Source organism: Columba livia, chromosome 4, assembly GCF_036013475.1.
Source record: "Columba livia isolate bColLiv1 breed racing homer chromosome 4, bColLiv1.pat.W.v2, whole genome shotgun sequence".
In the NCBI taxonomy this organism is placed as follows: Eukaryota; Metazoa; Chordata; class Aves; order Columbiformes; family Columbidae; genus Columba; species Columba livia.
Window position 1 is genome coordinate 69,150,993 of NC_088605.1, and position 24,310 is coordinate 69,175,302.

Below are 24,310 nucleotides of genomic sequence, written 5' to 3' on the forward strand. Positions count from 1 at the left end.
ATTGTAAATAGAGCACGTAACACTAACTGGCACACCAGCAGCATTTCCAGGTTGGCTGCTGACCTTCCTTCACAGCAGTTTGTACAGCTGTCACAACACAGTGATCGAAGTCTTTTTGAAATCTTCTGTTTAGATACAATGGCACTAAAGGGCTCCTTAATAGATGACAAGTTTTGCTGCTACCTTGACAGCTGTGTGAGTAACTGACCCTTGCATCTTGTGCTCCATGATAGCACTGATCACAAAACTGCAATGGTGGTAGGGATCCTTTTAACACCTTGACATCTGCTACTACTGTTAGAGCTCCTTTCATTCACTTGTCATTAGAAGCAGTTTAGAGGTGCCTCCTTTTTGTCTTCTGAACACTACCTTGGAAATACCTGCGAGCCCTCTATACCAGAGAGCCCTCTATGCCTGAAATTGAACTGGCAGGACTCCAGTGAAAGCAGCCAAGTCTGGGAGCAGTTTTCATTACAGAATGGGAAGAACAGGAGGAGAAGAGGCTTGGCTTTTGTAGGCAGGCAAAACCACTGTTGCCTCCCATCACAGGGGAGATGATAACAAGTTGGAATGATCCTAAAGCAGCGGACAGCATAAACATACAAAGGCTGATCAGCTTACTTACAAAGCAACTGATCAAGAGTGTAGTTACAGGCATTTCCTTATTAATTGTACAGCAAATAAAGTATCTTTGTGAATCTGAGGCTTTTTGTAATGAGCTTTACTTTCTTCAGTGTAATGTGTCTTGTCATTTGTTTCAAAAAAAGCTTGCGCTGTGGGCATGATCAACTTTCAGACTTGCCAACTAGTTAATAAAATGCAGTGTCCCTCTGGAGATAAAATGTGCAATGACTGAACTATGGTTCTGTAGAAATATACTGGTACATTTTAAAATAATTTAGAAATAAGGGCTTGAAAGCAGGTATATTCTGATGACATCTGTTTTTTGAAATTAACACATAATTCTGCTTTTTTGGGGGTGGGCAGGGAGAGGCCCAACTACTGACATCTTTTGTTAAAAATGCATGAGCAAGGGGAATACAAGAAATTATTCTATGAAACATCAGGCAAAACTGAGAGTATCAATGTGTAGCGGATGATGAGTGTGCAGTTAATTTGTTGTAAAGGACCAATGGGAAATTAAGTACGATTTAGGGTATTTTGGAAATCTTGAATAATTTTGTGGATTTGATCTGCAATCCAACATGAATGGCATCCCTGACTACTGGAACTGGTGTCATGACACCTACTGCAAAACTGTTAGAAATACTACTCTATAACACACTGCTCTGTACTACCACTGAGAAGTGCTCTCTGCTGCTCAGTAGTTTATTTCTCAAAAACTTTTGCAACTGAAATTCTTCCATTCTTCTTTAACGTGTCTGTTAGATTTATATTTTTCCATACAATCACCAAAGTGAGCCAACTTCAATCTCTAACTTAAGCACAGAGGAATGCACTTTTGGGTGCTGCTTTAAGTAGAACAGGAAATGTGAGTTTTGAATGGGGAGCAGCACAACCTTCCAACTTCATGTCAGACAATTCTTCCTTCAGTTTGTTACCTTTGTGCCAGGAAGATTGCTTCATCCCTTGCGTGAATGCTGGAACTTAAGCTCCTTTTCAGTTCAAAATCAGTCAAATGCTAAATATTTTCACAATCTTCTTGCCTTCTGTATGCTTTGCTGGTGAAAATATCTACTGTGTTTTCTGTCCACTTCTGGTTTTTACTGTTCAGTATAGATTTGATTTAAAAAAAATTTTATTCCATAAAATTAGTTTTCCGCTCCCTTTTTTTCTTTTAAGCTACATTTAAGTAAAATAAGTGTAATCCTGTATTGAAGGTAGTGCTGTATTTCTGTGTAGCAAGAACAAATGTTAAACATGTGGAAAATCTAGATCTTTTTGTCCTGCATAGTGTAATAATAAATGTACATAGACCATAAGTATTAATTACACCAAAAAGTGATAGTGCCATCTATTGTTAAAACCGCAGGGTGCTTTGCATCCTAAAATCCTGTCTTGTAGCATGTTACAATATTTCCTCTTTTCAACAGCTTGATCTGAAATTCTCCAGGTATTTTTGCCTGCTTATAACTAATGATGTTGTGATTTTGGCTATGAGACCTAAGCAGTTTTAAAAGAGAGATCAGGAAGAATGCAGTACTTGGCAATGTTAAAGAAGAAAATGATAAGCATTGTTAAACCTTTACTGTCTCTATTCTGAAAAGCAGGAAGTTGGCATTTCATATAGGAATATTTTATTGAAAAAATAGATATATTTCAGAAACATGACAAATCTTTAAATACTGCATGGAGACTTGTTAGAGTTTAGAAGTGAAATTCTGCTAAGATTGTGTGCTGTATATACCACAGGCTAGCACTGCAATCATTAAGAAACTCTTTCCTGCAATTTAATCTTGTAAGAGGCAGAGGAGATTGTGGCACTGATTGTTTCTGGAACTGAGAACCCCAGGAATCAGTTTCTGCCTGTAACTGAAGACTGTGCTGTAGTGCATGCATGCAAGGGAGCAAAAAATAACTTCAATACTCTACAACTAATTTTTGACTTTGCAATGTTAAAATTTTTTTAGGTACTTTCTGGCAGTAATGCATGTCTATGCCTCAGGTATGTACCTGTTCTACTCTATCATTAGTATACTAAGGAGCGATTGCATTAAAATGAGAACTTGAAGGGACTGAGATCTTTCCCTGTTGTTATCAGTGTCATTCACTTTTTTACTGACATTTTGGCACAATTAATATCAGAAGCTTAGTGCCTAAAGCTCCCTTTTCCAAATGGAGAACCAAAATGGAAATTGAGTAGGGATGTGACAGGGATTTGTTATTGTTTTTGAGGTAAGATTATCTTTCACAAGATTTTGCGAAGGAAAACTCTCTTTAACCTAATGAGTGACACTTAGTGATTGTTCTCCCTGCCCACTGCTTTTTGTACTATTCCCTACAGTCTTCTGTGCTGTATAACATTATAAATCTCAACTAATCAAATAACAATACAGTTATTAAATATACAAAGTTTAAGATTATGCCTAAAGGCAGTTAACTAGCTTTGCTTTCGTAAGTAGGGATTTGAATGGTGACTTTCGGTTCTGAAGTTTGTATGCGGAAGCTCAGAAACAGGTTCATCTATCTTAAAGTTCTGAGCATCCTCCAAATGTTCACTATGAAAGTACAGAAAGGATATCCCAATGTGGTTTCTCCAGAGAGAACAAAAAATATACTGGTCGGTATAATCCTTTCACTGCAGCTGGATTTTACCACTGAAACAGGGTTTGACTAGATTTTCTCTTACAACTTTGGACTTTGCAGATTATGTCAATCTGTAAGGTATGTTTGAACTATAAACAGTTTGGTGTTGCCGTATGAGATTTTGTAGCTTGTGCTGTATGAAAGGTCATACTGTACCTTTTTCTCCTCCTGACCTGTGAATAAGGGGCAGGGAGTGGGAAGGAATAAAATGAAGAATAAGAATTATGTCCCATAAACTCTGATATGCTAAGAATTAATAGGGAGCATTAAGGAGTCAGCTACATTCACAATTTAGGCATGCACTTTGCATGGAAAAATGGAGTTTATGGATACATTTATCTGGTAAGATATTACAGTATAGGAACTATGTCATTTACCTCTGATTTGTTTTGTTTCCCCTTGAATTAATACAATTTTATATATAATTAAAACAAACAAACAAAAAAAAACCACAAACAAGAAATCACTATTTTTCGACTTAAACAAATATAAGCGATACTCCAAGGCATTCAAAACAAAATAAAAATGAAATTTGGGAGTCAGAATAGTGTAGCAATGGATGAAGGTAACACAGGTCATGTCTACACCACCTGCAGAGGAACAGAAGCTGGTCTCACGTGGCAGCCAGATACAAGCCAGCTTCAGCCTGGAATCTCAATCTCTCGCACTAGTGAGCTTATCCTGCCATCAGGATAACATAAATCTTAACTGTGTGTCCTGTGCTGCTTTGAACTGAGTGACTGCACAGGGAAAAGGACGTCTTTGCCAGTTCAGACTTCTCCCTTGCAGTGTCAAAAGGAAAGAGTGAATGCAGAAACCTTTCTGTTCCTCAATCAGACACATAACTAGTTAAGACCCATGTGAGGGTAGAAGTGTGTTGCAGAGCCAAACTGAGCTTTTATTATGTGTACTAAAGATTGAAAATCTTTGTACTTCCTCCTCTATATAAGTATTTAATATGCTTATAGTGTTGAAAGATTGTACTCATTCCTAGACCTGTCCTGTTTTGTAACTCTGAGACAAGAAACAAATCATTTGCATCATCATGACCCTCAAAAGCATTTGTGAGACACAGATTTTATTCAGATTCTACATGGCCAACTAGTGTTTATTACATAATTAAATTGTGACTTATATTGTTAGCTTTATACAATCATCACCTGAAAACATACATGCACAATTCTTTTTTTTTTTTTCAGCAACAAAAATAATCGGAATTGTTTCTCTGAGTAGTATGTGGCATTCTTTTGTATCGCTGTATTACTACCCTACATTGTATTCTGTTACACTATTGTATCCAGTTGAACTTGAAGGAATACATTATGCAAATCTGTGACTGCTTCTTGTGTATCAGCAAGAGAGATCTCTGAAACGTAAGCATTGCTGCAGAGTTACTGATTAAAGTCAGATGCAGTCAAGCACCACCACAGTCCATTCTTTGTGAGAGGCAAGGGTGCTGGGGCTGGTATGGAGCCCTAAACTGCTAACCTATCCTTAATGATGCAAAACAATTGCCAATTCTAATGAGCTATTGATCAGCAGTTTCCAGTGACCGAAACAGGTAATGTTGTTTGAAAGTAGGGATGTTTAAAAGAACACTGTGACACATACATAGCAGTGATGAGGTCAGAGGATATGAACTACTGCAGTGTCAAAGGAACAGTCCAAGACTCTTGGGGAATGGTATGTTACAGAAGCAAGGAAAACCATACCACAGCAGCTTGGTACTGTGTTCTGTTTGCTGTCATTGGACAAGGACAAAAAGCAAGATAATCAAGTAATGTCTGAATTCTCTAATCTGGCTGGGAAAAGTGAAAGACTGTGGTTGCTGTTGCACATCAGTGTGTAGACTTTATTGTAATTAAACACACTGTTACAGTTTTGCAGTTGGTACCCTCATTGACATCATGGTGAGATAATCTGCAAAGGAGTTAGATGGTTCTTTGTGATGCACCTCCACACAGATTTATGCCTATTATGTGGGGGATGAAATCACATCCCAGTATTGAGGTCTGTTTGTATTCCGCAAAACAGAACAGGGATGAGACGTGAATATATCTTTTCCTGCTCTCCTGCAGAGAGCCAATTTCTATGTACTATGTCATATCTTGAGGACAACTGGGACATCAGAACTATAACACGTGTCACTGATACCACATCAGTCCTGCTGTCTCGATTGCTACAGAGATTTACTGCTGTAAAGGCATCACTGATGTCTTATGCCTGAACAATTGTACGTTCTGCTTCTCTTCTTACAGTCTACATTCTTTCTACCCAATACACATCCTGTACCACATCCCTGCAGATAGCAAAATCATATGTGTAGCAAAAACACTGAACTGAGTTTCGGACTGAAGTTGAACAAAGCAATCCTGTAGCAGAAAGCAAGGAAAGGAAGACATCTGTGACTTTAAGAGTCTCGCTCTCCTCCATATCCCAGGCTGAGCAATGAGTCTGAGACAAACTCACATCCCAAAGGTTGCTGAGAATGCCATTCTCCCTGGGCTTGCTGAGGTTGAAAGATCCACATATCAAGGACAGTTATTCTGTCTGATGTAATGATAAAGTTTGAGATTACTTTAAAAATTAATTCTGAATTCTAAAAAAATAAGTGAAAATTTGAGATCCTTGCTACGGTTTTCAGGGTGATATCTTAGCTACCATGTACGCTGAAAAGATGATGAAAAGCTGCTAAATACAGGAATGTGTCATACTGAAAATGAGTTGGGTGTATACTTGTCAGGCCTTGTGTGTCATTTGCTTATTGCTTTTAAAAAAATTATTTATTGTGCAATATGAGTTAAGCCCTAACCAGCAGTGAGAGAAAAAGAATAATCTTTAGTTTGTTAACTACCTGACGTATGTTTGTATGGCTGGAGTAAGGCATATTCATAAGACATTTATAGGAAGGGTGTACTTCATTATGAACTTATCATTGAGCATGAAGTCCTCCTTACATTTCCAGGACAGCGTAACTTGTTTTCTGAGATTTTACAAAACAGAAAGTACAGCTCCATAATTTATGGTTATGAAACTCTAAATTGCATGTCAAAGCAAATGTGGAGGTGGCAATGTTGAAAGGGGATAAACACTTCAAAATCAGTAGGCAAGGCTGCAGCTAAATCATATTCATATGCTTACACCAAACAAAATGAAGGACAGTTTTTAATATCCTATGATTGTATTCTCAGTCTGAACCCTTCAGAGCTTTCTCAGGTCATGAACAAGGTGTGGTGTTCAGCAAATTTGTTGCAAATCCTTTTCCTACCAGCTCATTAACTACTGTCCACAATTGTGACAAGTTTGGTGACTCGCACCTACCTAAGTGGTTAGCCAGAAATAGTGGGAGCAGGGGAATTGTACAAAAAAGGTATGATAAACCTGATGCACTGTGTGGATCAGATATTGTCATCCACAACAGTCATCGAGTCTGCTGTGCCAGGATGTTTCCTAGGCTTTTGACAAGAGATTGCTGAAATAATCTCCCTTGCTCTTACTTTATGCTGGTTCATTTGCTTGGTTCACTGAGCAGCTGTAGTACCCAGGAGACCCTTCCTTCATGCTCTGAATCCAGATAGCACTTTTTTGGTTGTTTTACCGAGTGTTTATCAGTAAAGTAGCCTATGCATAAGCACAAAATTTTCAAGAGTATGCAAATCCTATTGGGATGCAAATTAAGTGCTTGTGAGGAAAGAATTTATTTTCTTTCTGTTTGTGTGTTATCTATTTCCATGCCTTTTAGAGAAGGCTTATTGTGGCTTCAGAATCTCATTTCACAATGAAGTAATGTTCCTGAGAAAAGGACAAAACTCTTCGGCATTCACATTGCACCACTCTCATCTTTCTGCAGAAGCTATTTCCTTGAGCACAAACCAGTGCTTGCAGTTAATGTGAAATGACATGAATTGCCCATGCTGGGTACATGTTATAAACAGCTCCAAGGTCCCATGGCACGTTCAGTTATGCAGAGCCTGCTGGGTCGCCACAGAATCAAAACAGTGGAACATTAGTCTAATTTTAAAATTTGGTCAGTGGTCTCAATAGTGTCATTATCAAACTAAATACCTCTGGGGAAAGGTGGTGAAATCATTCTTGCCCTGAGGAGTTTAGATTCCCTCAGAAAGCTATAGTCCCTGAATTTAGGCTCCCATAACCTCATTGAGGCTCTAACCAGCTCTCTGTGGATGTAGAGGATTTATCCTCATTGCTGTTTTTCTGCTTCCACACGCTGTATCATTCTCTCTCTAGGAAAAAGAAATCAGTCCTGAATACTCCTGAACTCAGGCCAGGATCTCAGCTAACTTCAGACCGTTTGCATTTGCACTTTTGCACACACACTGGCACATCTGCGCAGACACGCACACGCACAGACTTCTACTTACGTGCTTGTAATTCTTGTGCAGTTTACTGCAGTAGGCTGTAGATGATGCTGACTCTCAGAAGCCTGAAGAATGTCTTAGCAACACACATTCCCTTCCAGACAGAGTGGGCATTTAAAGGAATGTATGCAAACCTCCTCTGCCACTTCATCTTCCAGAGAATACACAATGTCTGTATTGGAGATAACTCACATAATTAGGCATGGTTTGTCTTTTATAAAGGGAGTGATTATGTTTTTAAAACTTGATAGTTTCTTTTAAGACCATAACTATATGCTGTTTGAGATTATGACAGAATATTGTCCCTGAGCAAGAGTTTGTGACAGTATTCTTTAATGCAGTTTAAAATGTCTTTTAGTAGCCTCAGCTGCCAAAAAACGCTGCCCACTGCAGCAAGTAGGCTGAAGGCATTTGTTTTAACTTTAAAATAAAAAAGGGGAAAAGAAAGAGTATTGATTGTAGTTGTAGGAGTAAAGCTCTCTGCTATTCAGTAATAACTATTTGTGAAAGATTTCTTCTGTTTACTTAAACAAATGTTATGTATCATGGAGTTTGAACTAATTGTTTAGTTCCACCATACAAAAGATGAGTATTTGTCCTGGAAAACAACTCTATGCCGATGTCCAGACCAGAGCACGTGAACTGAAAAAAATGTGTGTAGGCCACATGGTCATCTGAGGATTTGTTTTTATTTTTCTCAGTCTTTCTATGTTGCTCTGTCTGTATCACATGATAACTTATTCTTCTGTCAGCAGGATGAAATATTCTGAACAGCTGGTTTAATTATGCTCTTACTGGATTCCATTTGCTTCTCAAAGGCTAGAGGATTAAGAAATTGTGGTGATAAGCACAGCAAGAGAGCTGAATATATAAAGGGTGAGTTCCATGAGGATGGAGCCAGGCTCTTCTCGGTGGCAAACAATGATAGGACAAGGGGTAATGGGATCAACCTGGAACACAAGAGGTTCCACTTAAATTTGAGAAGAAACTTCTTCTCAATGAGGGTGACAGACACTGGAACAGGCTGCCCAGGGAGGTTGTGGAGTCTCCTTCGCTGGAGACATTCAAAACCCGTCTGGACATGTTCCTGTGCGACCTCACTTAGGCGTTCCTGCTCCAGCAGGGGGATTGGACCGGATGATCTTTTGAGGTCCCTTCCAATCCCAAACATAGTGTGATACTGTGAAATGGTTAAATAGAGGGGAAAGAGACGCAAATGGAAAGAGAGAGGTATTCCAGTCTGTTAGCCTGGAAAAACCTTTCTTCAGCAGTCTGTACATATACAATTCTTTAACAATTTGAAAGGTCCCTTAGGACATCTGCCTATTTGCATATTTTACTCTGGTGAGGTAGAACAGTTTGTTTCTGCAGCTGCATAGTTACTGTATTACTGGAGATAACCTTTGCTGTCATCCTAGCTGTCTTTGTCTCATGGGGCTGGTGGTGTCACTGCTTTTATTTTCTTTTATTATCCCACTTATCAAATATATTGCTTATGTTCCTTGAGTGAGATTGCCTGTGTCTTAAAAATATATACTTGAAGGAGGAGTAAAAAGAATCAAAAATACTTGGTAGTGTTCCTCAACATGCTCTTTAGAGACCCTAAATAGCGGCACAAGGACCAAGCAGTATCATACACTAAATCGTGGCTTCTGTTCATCTACTCATGTTTAGATACTCTACTGCATTTTCAAGCAAGGACCAAGGTTTAACTAACAGTGATTTGTTCTGGGTTCAAACCATTGTTAAACTAATTTTGACAGGGGCAAATACACTATGGAAATCAGGTATTTGTTATAATATTTAGTGTTTTGTATTGCCTTGCAAGCTAGTCAGTAAGATCATCCACTGTTTTTGCTGCTTAATGATAAAAACAATGCAACTCGTACTAGCAAACCCTGTATTAAAATACAAGTTAAGGAAATAAATACAAGTGTGCTGGCACTAGAGGAAGGTGAGTTGCAGTCAAACACCATGGTGGTTATGCTAAACAGTTTGTAATTCAGCACACTATCTCTCCAACTTGGGAAGTCTAATTAACTGAAATACTTTTCAAAATGCCAAATAAAATAAGTTTAGATTTAAGTAGGGAGTGTCTGAATAGCAACCCAGCTATCACACAGGATGCGCATCCAAGTAATTATTAAAGTGATCATGTAACATTACTGGTGCTCTCAGTATCTTATTTTTTCACGGGCCATGGTACTAGTTTTTCTTGAAAGAGATTAGACTGTATCAGCCTTTATCTACTGGGGCACTGTCTGGCAAACCCCTATGCCCTGTTCCCAGGTCATCCAGATCAGACACTTGCCTGGGGTACTGTTTCTTCCATCATCTTGCACATCCGGAGCTTGCTTGTTTGTTTTGCGTGGAGGTCACAGCATAGAATACATAATGAAGTCAGATTACAAAACAGAGTTGGGATGCTGCCAGGGTGTGCATCCAATATGCAGAATCTGAAAACACTCCCAAATCATCTAATCTAGATGATGTCACAGAAGAGGAATGACATCCCTCAAACACGTCACAGCTCACCAAAACAAAACATATGTTTAATGCAGTGAATGTTACTGAATAAGAGATCTTTCAATGGCGATTTAACCTGGATGTTTTTGCCTTTTGAAAGAAAGCTGCTGGAAGTGCCAAAAATTTGTGCGTGCTCTGTGGGTGTGCTCAGGTGTACAGCAGACTGGGATACAGACCATAAGTGATGGGTGGGGTATTGTTGACATTTGCAGACATCAGAGCAGGAGGCAATGTGTCATAAAGCAGCACACCCAAGAATAAAGACTGGTTTATGTATGTGTGGGAGAATTGTAACAGGAGCTAATACGGTGATGTGATCGTGTGTTGCAAAAAAGCACTATTATGTAGGAGGGAAAAAATTGACCTGCAGCTATACACCAGGAAATAGTAGTTCACTACTCCTGAAGCTACCACCAGTGGAGGCAGATTAGATCCTAAACTGCTAACGAAAAAACATGAAAACCTGAGGAAGCTAATTTTATGTGCTGTTTTCTTTTTTCTCTCTTTGTTATCTTATTTTAGAACTGTTTTTCCTGTACTTCCAGAAGGAAGAAGAATGTATGATTACTGTACTACTCTTTAGTGACATTGTTGAATATATGCCAGTTTATACAGTATTTAAGAACAGGTTTGAACAGAAACCTCAAACATTTCCAAGTTAGCTTTTTAAAGTATGATCTACCACTCATATATAAAAGAGCATGTGCTTGTTGTCTCATGCACTTTCTTCAGAAATGGCTTTAATATCCATGGAAACTTCAGAAATGGATTTGTAGTCGTAACTAAAATCGTGTTTGTTTAGCAGCTTTACTGCTTTCTCCGCATGCTGTTTTCCCAGTGAAGAAACAAATATAAAAATCATTCTTTTTCAGTTTCTTCAACATGTAGATGTGCTGTCTCCCAGATTACCTGAGGTGGTGGGTATAATTATATAGATTTAGACATGTGGTCAGCTATGTACCCTGTGGACTAAATGAAAATTTAATATTCTTGCAAATCCTAGTATTTCCTTTACCACAATTTTTGTGCACATTTTTGAATGGTATGCGGGATAGTTTTGTCAGATTATCAGAACTGTTGAAAACCTTTTATTTTTTAGCAAAGTGCATGCAAAACGCAGACTAATAAACATAATGTGAATTACGTTCTACTGATGGAAAGTCTGTGCTCTCACTTGTGTATTTATAATCATCAGCATTTTTTGTAGTCCTGTAGTGGGGATGTGAATTTAGAGACTAAAGAAACAAATCATGTTGTTTCTGTAATTTTGTTTTTAGAGGTGGCTTGTTCATGGAAACAGTAAAGTAGATTTGAGACACCTTAGAACAAAAGCTAGAAAAGAGCTCAATTTGCACAAAGGTTGTAACAATTTGAAAAACTATTTCCTCATTTTTAAGAAATGTTAAGTGTCCTACACTGCTTCACAAAGACGCGCGGACTCAGCATCATCCAAGATGAGGTCTGCTATAGTTATGGCAGATGACAGCATTGAACTTCTTAAAGCTTCTGTTAACTAAGCAGCTCTCTCTCTAAAAATCAATGCCCAACTATTTATTTACTTTCTGCCCCTATTTAGGCTGGATCTTGGAAAATTTTCTGCACATTAATAATCTGTAATCTTTAACCATGATTGTGCCACTGTACTTGGCACTGGTGAGGCCACACCTTGAATACTATGTTCAGTTTTGGGCCCCTCATCATAGGAAGGACATTGAGGTATTAGAGTGCAGAGGAGGTGATGAAGCTGGAGCACGTGCCTGATGAGGATCAGTTGAGGGAACTGGGGCTGTTCAGCCTGGAGAAAAGGAGACTGATGGGGGAGACCTTATCACTGTCTACAACTGCCTGAAAGGAGGTTGGAGCATGGAGGGGGTTGGTCTCTGCTCTGAAGTTGCAAGTGATAGGACAAGAGGAAATGGCCTCAAGTTGCACCAGGGGGGTTCAGATTGGATATTAGGAAAAAATTCTTTATGGAAATGTTGTCAGGCATTGGAACAGGCTGCCCAGGGCAGTGGTGGAGTCGCCATCCCTGGAGGGGTTTAAAAGGCTTTTAGACGAGGTTGTCAGGGACATGGTTTAGTGCTGGAGTTAGGTTAGGTTATGGTTGGACTTGATGATCCTGAGGGTCTCTTCCAGCTGAAATTATTCTATGATTCTATGTCAGTAGAGACTGGGAGTTTTTAATTGTTCTGTATTAATGGTTTGTGAAAGAAACCTTGTTTTATGTTGTAGAGCATAATGGTCAAAATAATTTATTGTCAAAAACTACTGTTTTCTCTTCCATTTCTGGGGGAAAAAATGTAACCATTTTTGTTAGAAGAAGTGGATAAACTCAGTACTGTAGATCTCTGAGCACTGTAGCTATAATTATATCTTGGTAAATGTTAGGTATTGATATTTTTGTAGTAAATTGAATCTAGCATCAGCAACAGCATCCTTCGTTGACTTAAACTTTTATAGAGGAGGTGCTCCTGCTGATGAGCAGTTTACCTACTTGACGTTTCAGTGACCGAAGTTGCTGTTTGTTTTGCGGTGTGTTGTAGCTGAACCCTGCAGCACCCTTTTCAACATCTCCTTCCATTTCATCCTGCCCTAGTGGTACATGTCTCATTATAAAAAAACAAACAAAAACAAACAACATGCTAAGCTAATAATATCTTACTTGCTTTAATAGCAGAGTTGTAAATTAGTGTATAAATAACTTTTTTAAAAGTTTATTTTAATTAACATTATTTACAAGTATGAATTATTGACTTAAAACAATTAAGGGCAAACTCAGATGCATTTCCCACACAGGCCTCACTTGGTTAGGTGGTGTAAGGTAAGGATTAGAGATTATAGGAAAATATTGAAATAAATGCTGAGGGCTAGAAAAAGCATCTCAGACTGTAGGGATACTGAGCTATTGAAATAAAGTGCTTCTGGAATCCAGGAAAGCTGTAGAAACCCTTTTTCAGAAGCTTCAGAAACAATTGGGTAATGCTTATTTCTAGATTGCATTAGAATACTTGACCCTGCTTCTAAGGAAGGGGGTAGATTTGATTACTTATGGTTACTTCTATCATTCTCCCAAATGTATATGATGCAACAACTGCTTTATAAAGCTGAACATTAAAGAAAGTGTTAGTTAGACTTCTTGTCTTGAATTCCATCTTGAATTTACTTGTGGATAGTTTAACACCCTCTTGCTACTTCTTTAACAGTGCTCTGAGGTTTAAATCATGTTTCTCTGGTGTATGCTGTAATGAATGTCAGGAGGAACACACTGTATCTTCAGATTGCTGATTTGCTTTGTCAGTATGATTTTAATTTATCTCATTCATTAATGAAAATATGAAGTGAGACAGTTCATGGGAGAATATCAATAGTGACCCCATTGCAGCTTCTACTTTCAACATCTCCTGTTACCATCTCTCAGCCAGGTACTGCTGGCTACCCAATATTTCTTGTTGTAATCTTTTTATGGCATAATTATTTGTAATAGAGCATTACACCAAAGACTGACTTACGCTAAATTAGTCTCACTGTGTTTCCTTGACTTCCTCTGATGTTATCACTGAAATATTCTGCTTTATAGATTCTAAATTTACTACATTTTAGTAGTATCGTGCTACCATTGCGTTGGTATACCATTAAAAGTCTTTACTAGAGTTTTGCTGCAATTTAATGTTCTAATTCTTTCAAATTATTCATTCCAAAATACTGGAGGGAATCGAGAAAACAGAGTTTTTTTTTCATCATCTTCTTTCCCCCCTCATCTTCCTTTTCTTTCGTTTTATTTTATTTCCCAGGAAATTTATTCCGTATTTACACCATCTTACCTTTGTACCTAGCAGTAGTATATTAACATCTCTATCTTTATGACAGCTGGCAGATTCACAACAAGGAATAGTGTCTGGTTTTTATCCAAAAATAAACAGAAAGAGATTTTTATTTAACGTGCAAACACAAAAAGAAAACATGTGATTCCCGTGTTAGAGAAGGATCTGAATGTTTTACATTGATTTAAGGGGGCATTGCCATACATTACAATAGTTCCCAAGTTTGACCTGCTAGAAGATATTTAAATCATATCTTTCTACTTTGCTTAGCTAACTTCTCAAATTGAAAATCAATCTAGCAACAGAAAATGTTAGAAAAATATATATAGTTTTGTCAAATTATTGCAAAAGTGATATGTTGTATGTGGTTATATAGCTAGGCAGATTTCATTTAAAAGATCAGGAATGAACCCTATTGTTGTCAGTAGCGATGCATGAAGGAAAAAACCCCACAGAACTTAAATTAAAAATATTGACAGTGTACGTTACAGATAGCAACATGCTATATGTCATCTAATTTTAAGACGTAATGTAGAAAACAGTAAGTTTACAAACTTGACTGTATTTTTAGAGTGCAACAGGAGTAAGAAATTTGGTACATACATAAAGCTATATAAGTTTTAATTACAATACATACTTGTTTTAAAATATGCACCAACTTTTCCCTTTTTTCTGTAATGACTGTGGTGGGGGTGTCTACAGCATTTTGTGTTTTAATTACCCATTCTACATTACTTGTTGACTTCAACTGATCCGTAAAACTAGATTCAAAATGAAACTTGTCTGTGACACTTTTTGCACAGTATTTTCCCATTAATCCATGTATCACTTTTTAGATGGTGATGATAGAAAGAGATTCAGCATATCCTGACTTGAGCCAGCATGACAAAAAATTGAGACGCAAAAACTATAGGCCTATGTATTCACCTCAAAATAACATGATTAAGCATGTTTATGGATGTTTCTATTCTATTTTCTATTTAGTGCAAGACAAGATAGTGTTTGACAGAAAGGTAGTATCTTTTTATGAGATTTTTAAAATTACAGTTCAAAGTAATTCTGGGACCTTTTGATATCAAAGCTTAATTGAATTTTCTTTCTATTAACTCATCAAATAGCAAAAGTAAAACACTTGTTCAGTCTAATAGTAAGGCTTCCATGCACTTAGGGCAGAGCTGCATTCCTCACTCCCTTTTATTACCCTTGTGCGAGGCCGGGTTGATGCACACAGAACTTGGGCTCTGTTGCTCTCTCCACCATGCCAGTGAGTACGGTAAGCAAGAATCTGAGAGCATCCCATTGTTTCCAAGAGTAGTAGATCCATACGTAAAATACCAACAGAAGTAGAACCATTTGAGGCCTCTTGATAGTTTCATCAGGTCCTTGACCAGGTTACAGAAGAAAATCTTATTAAAACTTGTAATAAAAGTTGTGTGGTCTTCATATGTAATTAGTTGAAAAAACACTTCAAATTACCCTACTTCAACTACTACTTCTGCAGCACTCCTGTACAATCACTTCTCTCAGGCTGCTCATGTAGAAGATACAGATTTGGCTGCCCTACCCCACTTTAAATTTTCAGTTCTGGTATTTGATTATTCCTTTTATATCTCCTTGTGAACAGTCAAGTACATGCAGAGCCTTCTCACTGAGTAGGCTGCCTTGGTACAAAGTATACAGTTTGGATTTTACAAAGTCACAAATGTCAACATCACAAAAATTCTACACCCCCATGCTGCATAAAAGAAGCTTGTTTGTGAGAATAATTGATTCTATTTTACAATCTGTTTCTTGGAATGCTTTAGATATTTTGTAATTCAGAAATAATGGAGCAAGTCAAAATACTTGAGGGCAACAGAAATCCTCCAGTACAGCAAACTTTTGCTCTGCCTAATTAATAATAGAGATCATTAACTTCAGATGAATGTAGAATGAAGTTCTGGGTCTTTTATACATTGATTTAAGTAAGATAAGTATGTCCTTAAAATTAATTTTGAGTGACGGTGAAGCTTTCTATCTCTCAAGAGCAAATGAGGAAAAAAAGGTTAGAATTCTTTGTCGCGGTTGCTTTTAGGTAGATTACTGCATATGTTTGATCATTGATAGAACAGGTTTCACATTATTTAGGTTAAATAAATCTCAATGACCTCTAGTTACAGAATACTGCAACATACAACAGCATGGGCCAACCTCTGAAAGGAGATAAGTCAAAATGCTCTGCATTTCAGAATGAAGTTAATGTGGTCTTGTGAGGTAGAAAGAGGTAAAAAACCAGGATTTTTACTTTCAAATCAGCTTAGAGATCTGTCAGTACATCTTTTCTATAAGAAGAAGAAAAATAAGTCAAGAATCATTACTGGTGTGGCATGTGAATTTGCATATCCTGATAGTTTGCTTTGTGCCCATTTCTTAGTCCTTTCAGTATCAGTACAAATCTAAAAGAGACAGGGCAGTCCAGCACTCGAGGTGTTGTCACATGGCGCTTTCTGTACTACTTCATCATTTTCACCTTCCCTCCTCTGACAGCCACTGTGTGATGACTTTGAGCAGTTTGACGAACCTTCTTGAAGACTGAATGCAGACTTTAGACTGCAGCGCTTGCAAGGGCTAATGTTTCAACCTCTTAATGCTGTCATTGACACCGAATAGTCAGAACAAGTTGTCACAGCCCTCGGTCAACACTTTGTATGTTTGTATTATATGTATATTTGTCATATTTGCATATTCATAAGTTCATATGAATATACATAGGTACTCTTGTCAATACGTGTGCAGCTTCAGAAAAAGCCAGGTCAGCTAATTTTCCCAATTGATCTGAAAGTTAAGCTGGTGGAAAATAGTGAAAATGCTAAATGAATTATATGAAAAACATCCTGGCCCATGTTTGTGTAATTGTTTGGATGTTGTTTTGTTGTTGCGGTTTTTGTGGTTTGGGTTTGGGTTGTCTTTTTTGGTTTGTCGGTTTGGTTTGGGTTTTTTCTTGTTTGGTTGTGGGATTTGTTTTTTTCTTTAAGTGGTATATGTGATTAGGGAGATAAGAACTGCCAGTAAAGCTAAACTGGCCTAATAACTCTTTCAGAAGGGTCATAGTGAAGATGTAATGCAGCATTGAGTCCTTACACTGAAATTTTCAATAAGATATTTGGTATAAAACCTCTACTTTAGACTGAACTCTCTTGTAGTAATCACTCTTATGACTAGAATCTTCCAGTGTAGCAGTTGAGGATAATTTAGTAATTAAACAGAAAAGGAAATGAGATTTAGATATAGTTTTCATTATTTTAATAATCTTTTATCACTTTTTCAGTCCTGTATTGAATATTTTATGTATCCTTTAAAAAAGTCAAGAGAATCTGTTCTAGTCTTAAAAAAAAAACAAACAAAAAACCAAAAAAACAACAACTCTTTATGCTAGCATTATGTGACATTCAGTAAGCATTTAATTAACATCTCTTTCAAATGGAGGCTACGTTTTGTAGGTTAATTAGAAGCCTAGGTTATCATTAGTGACACCCAAAAATCGGAACTGAGACCCTAGCGTACAGGCTCTTGCACATGCGGAGATGTGGTTCCTGCCTTCAGGTACCTCCCATCTAATTAGACATTATATATGAATATACATTGTAGGTGGGAATGATGAGATTAAGGATAAGGTGACAGTCTGATCAGTTAGGTTACCCTTTTGCACAGAGGAAAAGGCTATAATTATCATAGGTATTAGCAAACACAGGCCCCAGGAATGTCTACCCCACCACCCTAGAAGCAGGGAACATGCGTGTACACTGAAAGTGTGCCAGCTGACCAAGGAAGAACTCATTGCCCTTCCAAGATTCCTGTTTCTCAAACTGATAGCAGGGAAGAGATCCCAGACCATCACTTTAGGGTAGAAATGTTATACTGGTGAACAGTAACTCCAATGGCTTGTGAGAACAGGTGCTCAGAGATCTGAAGTGGGACCCCTGCTGTGCAGCTATGAATGAAGCAGGTCTGTTGGTGGGGAAGGAAGAGTGCTTTAGAGGTGAGATCAAAACTTCAAACTCCAGAGGACTAGATTAAAAAATGTTACTTTAAATTGTTATTGTACTTTTGTAGTTCAGGAATGCCCATCTACATTAAGCCTTACTTTGCCACCGTTATTTACTTTCTCCTTATCTTGTTGTATATAAACCTTAGATGAACAGATTTAAATGATTGGAGGTGTGCATCTCACTTAAAATGATTATTCAATTCCACATTTTTCTAATTAATTAACAATGATGAACAACAGAATGCTTATAAAAGCCCAAGAAAGTTAAACCAGCTGCTTGACAGGAAGGATCCTGCAGCATGCCTATGATATTTTCCTAGATACTTGTGCTTTGGTGGAAAATGTCCTACTGAAGTGGGTGGTTTACAGTCAATTCGTAGGGTATTGGAACCGGTGATTATAGAGACAGCATAGGCATTCAGTGATGTTAACATGAGGTTTGGTCAATACATCCCAAACATGCACAAGAAGAAAAAGTGACTGATATCTGAAACTGAGAAAGGAAATTGTAAGTAATCTTAGAGATAATTAGACTCTTTAGATAGCACTACAATGAATATGAAAGAACATTCTATTAAATACAAAAGGCAAAAAAAGGATTCATTTGCTTGTCACCTGCTGATGACCAAATGACTGCAGTCATCAGATAATAAACCATTCAGGCTGTTATCTTTGTACCATTTTCTATATCCTGGTTTACAGTGTATTGGGAGAACAAACGTCTGTGCTGCGCTTTTTCCTTCTGTCTCTGCTCTGTGTACCCAAGAGTACTGCTATTGAAATTCATTCCAAAAAGCTTCCATTTTTAAGTGTGGAATTTGTTTTTTCTCAACAAGTATAACATAGTATCACAGGTTTTATTCAGTGGTTTTCACAGGCACCTTTGCTTCTCAAGTAGAGCCATATATTCAGGCTGATAGGAGCGAGGCAGTTTTGTGGTGCCATTGCTGATAATGGATTTCTAAGGCAGGACCAGAAAGCATCTTCCACTGTTGAAATGGACTCCAATAAACTGTCTTCTCTATTAGTCATAACTGGTAGTTTGAGACATACCTGTAATGACTTGTGATAGTCATTGCCACCATAATCTTACAGTTGGTCACTTATTAAAAGGCAAGTGTGGTGAATAGTTGTTCAGGTAAATGCAGATAGATGGTATCTTTTGTTATGGATACGTTATAGAAGCACAAAGTTGCAGGTCTTCTGATGCTGCTCATCAGCATAAATCTGTACAGAACCTTAGGGTTAAGGCACTTGCAACTCGTGGAGGACCTCTAGAGAGCAAAAGCAGTATGTTGGCATTCCTCCAGAGAGAGGATGTGAGTCGTGTCTTATTGTCTCATATTTGTCCAGTACACAGAACAGTGAGTCAGGGTGCATAGTATAAGAAATCCAGAGGCATCGAAGGGTTTTTTGTATTTACATAATAGTTGAGCCTCCCTGTCAAAACCCAGTTTTTACAGTTCCAGCATTCATGCAAATTTTAAAATAATTTTCAAATTATTAAAGCTTTTGAGCACATAAATAACCTTTTTCTTTAACTTTGTATTGTGATTGTCTGAGAGTTTGGGTGCTAGAAGACCTGCACTGGTACTTGAAATTCATCTTCAAGTTGGCCAGAATTTACAGTCTCATAAGTGAATGCCCAAGGATTTCAGTGAAATTAAACTTACATTATCTATTATCATTTAATTGCCATTTAATATCCTCTCAGTCTTCATTGTTGTTACAGCCTTGGTGTTTAGGAAGGCTGCATCTCTGCAGAATGCCCAGCAATACTGTCTATTGCACTGCATACGTGACCAAGACTGTAAGTTCATTCTTGATCTTTAACATTTCAACTTCTTCATCATTTAGGCATTTTTAATATGGTAAAGTGCTTAACATTTCAAGTTATGTCCTTATAAAATCCATTAATGATTACAAAGCAATCAAAATGCTACAGAAATGAACTTTCCAAGCAGTCATGGTTTACATTTGGCTTTCTTTGTCTGAACTTCTTCAAAGTCCTAAGTAACACTAGTAATCTTGCAATAAAGTGTCTCAGTAATTAACTATCAAATAGCATAATGGAGCTCTGAAATATTTGACTGTGTACAACTAAGTCCAGATGTGTTTGGGGTTGTTTGGTTTGTGTTTTTTGGTGGTGTTGTGTGGTTTTTTTGGTTGGTTTGTTTGTTTTTTTCTCCTCTCACACATTTGAAAGTGGAAGTAAAACATTTGGGGAAAGATGAGTGAGAACAAACACAGGGGCACTGGTTATATATGATCAGTGATTGTGATGTAGTTTTCTTTTGAAAAGTTAGCAGACTAATATTTATGTGTCATCTTCTTGGCTATTCAGTTTTAGTGTGAGAAATTAGAGTTTTCCTGGAATGCTGAAGTTTGTAGACTGTGTGATTGGAAGTTGTTTTGTTCTGCTGTCAACTCTGAGTTGAAGGCAGTGGTGAGCAGTAAGCCTTTGGCCTGTCACCTGAGTGGTTACTATAAAACTTACAGGAGGGTCCAAGTCAATGGTTCACTGACCTCATTCCAGGGAATCACATAATCTAAACAAAAAGGCCAATAGGCTGCTTGATTCGTCATCAGGGAGAAAACAGTGCCTGTTAAAAGTTTAAAGAGGTTTATTCATCATAATGTTGTTTGGTCAAGCAAGCCCTGTTGTGTCGTTGCTGCTGTGGCACAGCAAGGTGCTCCTGCAAAGGTGAGCTCCTCACACAGGTATGTCTGGACAGGCCACCCTGTGCCACCAACACCCTCTGCTGGGTGCAAAACTCTCCGGTGGGAATAGTCAACATTCTGCACTTTCTTGCCTTTTAAAACATTATTTTATCTATTTTTATTCCTCTTCCATCTTCCTTAGAGAGGAGTCAGTAATGCTCTTTCTGTTGAACTGATTCCAGACAAGGAGAATATTTATCAGGGCTCCTCATTAATAGTGTTCTGTTTAGTCAGACATCTGCAGTGTTTATGTCCATATGTTCATCTGTTTGGTTTGTGGTAGTTTTAATCAGAGGGAAGAGTGCTTGTTTGTGAATAAAAATTGCTTGTGCTAATACTTTGACTTATAAGCACCTTAAATATTAAAATGCTTACAGTAAGCTTATAAGGAGTTTGCAATAGGCTTTTACATTGTGGGTTAACTTTTCATGAATGATCTGTTACTGAAACATCTAAGAACCATTGCTTATTTTCTTTCCAATATAATTATGGTATTCAAATCGAGAATAAAATTCACCAAAAGTCCTTATTGTTAAAATTTTCCCTAATAATATCTGCCTGAAATATCAAGTAAGCACCTGTGTACTGAGAGCAAGTGTTGAAAATCCATATTGACAGTGCGTTGGATGTACTGGAATATGTGCTACTGGACAGGTACAGATTCAGGGATGAAAGAGAAGTTTTCCCCAAGCAGACAAGGATTTCAGAGTTAATTCACTTTCTGCTGTAGTTCCTCTTAAGGTTAAATTAGCCCCTGGGAATTTTTTGCTACAAGAGTTAGATCTCTTTCAACACTTTTTCTAGGTGAAGAGGAGCCGGTGTATCTCAGTATGACGTTGCACTTGGTCAGATCTGTGAAAAGTGGACAATAGTTTAGAGGGTTTATGAATAAAAGGGGAGTGATGCCTTCTGGCCTTGAACTCCACTGAATGCAGTGAAACTGAAGAGAAGATCAGGACCACACAAAGCCATATTTTTATTTGTCACAAGTGTAAATCCACAATTAGTGTACTTGACTTCAGTCAAATTAATCCAAATATTGAGAGTGCACCTGATTAAAAAGGCCTACTAGAAACAAGTTAGGAAATTAAAACTATGCGGTTTTTTTTTTCACTTATACCAAGATTATACGTTGTTTAGGAGAATTTTACTTTCCCATAAGGAGTCAACCCTTCAAAAAAAGGTTTTCATAAGGAACTGTTGATTTTCATTGATGCTTTCTAGGGTATTTTGTGAAGAACTTCCATGTCTTTTTACACCTATCATGTATTGGAAAGGCTGCAGGCATTTTGAAAATGTATATGCAGCTGTGCATAATTCATTCCAAGGAAAACTTCTGTTTCAAGAATTATTTCTAGTGTGAATATTTTGTATTCGGTCTGTTCTATTTTTATGTGTTTCAGTAGCTCATCCACCTGAAGATGTCAGTATTTTACAGTTGTTGAACTAAACTTCAGTGAAATAGATAATATGTAAATGATTAAAGCCCTGAAAATTATTCTTGTAAAAATAAATGCCTAATACCCTTTCATCTTAATATGCTCTTGAGAAAAATCTGCTACTGTTTAAATGATTCCTCTTTGATTGCACTTACTATATTCTTTTTCTAATTTTCTTATTTAATTTAGTGTAGAAGAATGTTTTTGTTATCTATGATAATTTCATGAAAACTTAAGCTTTAAAAAGCAGAAATATTTAGCACCTGCTAAATATGTTTTATAGTCTGAAATCATGAAAAAGCTGAAGAACCTGGAGGGAGAGAAGCAAATCTGGAAGGCTGCTATCAAAATCTTTTGTGAAAGCTGTCAGGTTCTAGAAAATAATAAGCAACTGAGGAGCCTGTCCCTTTGCCAAGCCATCTCATGGTAAAATTGAGCAGGTATATTGATGTAGAAACTGGAGAGCTAAGGCAATCTTGATTTCCTTCTTTTAAGCCCCATTTCCATTAATAGATTTTTTTATTTGTAAAGCAGGGTACAAATAATGTAATTTTCATTCTTTTAAAAGATGAAGATATCTGCTTGATTTGGCATTGTATGTAGACATCATGGCCACTCATTCACAGAAAAGGCAAAGGCAGAATAATCACGGTCAAGTCCCAAGTCGGTCCTGCTAAACTAAGGAGAGGTTTTAGTGCTTTGATTCAGGGTGCAGGTTCTCTGTTTTGCACACAGTGCTGTTTTGAAAGAGATTGTGTCAATATGTTAGTTGTTACCAGGTGTGTCATCTATTTGTCATGCCCACTTAGCTGATTTTTTTTTTTCAACATTCTCATAAAGAGATGGAACAGTGAACTGAGCATTATAATTTTCATTTCATCAGTGTGAAAACTGAAAACTAAAGGTCAAGTCACTGGTGTAGGAGTTGGTATGTGAGCTCAGATTCCACCCCCTGCCTTTCAAAATTCAACAGTACTCTTTTCTGATTTTGAAGATAAATTAGCTAAGACTTCCCCCCCCGCTTTCTGATTCTGGATTTTTCACTTAGTTTAATGGAGCTGGTCCAAGCGCACCAGCGATGTCCAGTAGGTGGCACTCCAACAACGTGGATATAGTCAAAACATAACTAAGGTGGTTTTTATTGTGTTCTAGAATTATAGTGCTTTTAAAATTAATATTTTAATTTATATTACAGTAGCTTTCTATTTTGCTTACTATTCACCCAAGTTCAACTTGTTCATGCAAAGCGATCTTCTATTAAATATGTCAATTCCTGTCATGATAAATTTTGTGAAGATATTCCTCTTGCTATTTACTTGACTAGCTGGGGGTTTAAAGAAAATGCTAAACTTTGTGGAAGACTTTAATCTTATTTATATTAGAAGATAGTTATACTTGATTACTATAATAAACTCTTACAGCAATTTTTAAAATGATAGAGATTCATTAAATAATTGAATCAATCATGGAAAAAAACCCTAAATGAGGGATGGAAGATAGAGAACCAACCAAGTCTTTGAGTTATGAGGTTAAAGGCATCTCATTGTGTGCAACCTGGCTATGTGATCCTGTCCTTCCAGTCTGTCAAGATCCATACTAAGCTTGTTGGCTTCTTTGTCCCACAAATTCCAATGGATCTTTGTGAAAGATTAATAGAGTTTCACATCTTCAATATCTTCAAGTTTTAGAATTCACATCCTAAATGTAATCATAATCAATTTATAACTATTTATTCTTGTGTCTGCGTGGTTTTACAAACTCTGCACGCTTCATGTTGTTCACATAGTGAATTGTTCACAGAAACTGATCTTGTCTCAGCTTCATTTTAGAGATCAAAACCAAGTGGAGACTGTTTAGGGCCCCTTTTTTTCAGTTTCCCATTACAGGAAAAAGGCATGGCCAGCTCATACTTTTCTGCTGGAAGTGTTTGCAGAACTAGAGTTAATATGTCACTGACCCCAGGACAGCTCTATCAGGTACAAGAAATAAAGGGTTGCAGCTGTGTAACAGGAATAAAAATTGCACTGAAAGTGGGAGAAAATAAAGACATCTGCTACACAAATACAAACTGTTCTGAAATGGATCTGTGATAGAAAAGGATAGCATCTTGTTCCTCGCATAGCTTACACA

The 24,310-nt window shown here is 37.4% G+C and overlaps 1 long non-coding RNA gene across 2 annotated transcripts in view; it reads left to right on the forward strand.

The window, feature by feature from the left end:
* LOC110356338 (uncharacterized) overlaps positions 1-24,310 on the forward strand; it is a 91,658-nt gene that overhangs the window by 39,756 nt on the left and 27,592 nt on the right. The window contains exon 1 of one of the 2 annotated variants that reach the window (XR_010472452.1): positions 17,716-18,011. The exons of the other annotated variant lie outside the window; for it this stretch is intronic. This is a non-coding gene — a long non-coding RNA (uncharacterized LOC110356338). Of the gene's footprint in view, positions 1-17,715; positions 18,012-24,310 lie in introns of those variants that run through there. 2 annotated transcript variants of the gene reach the window in all.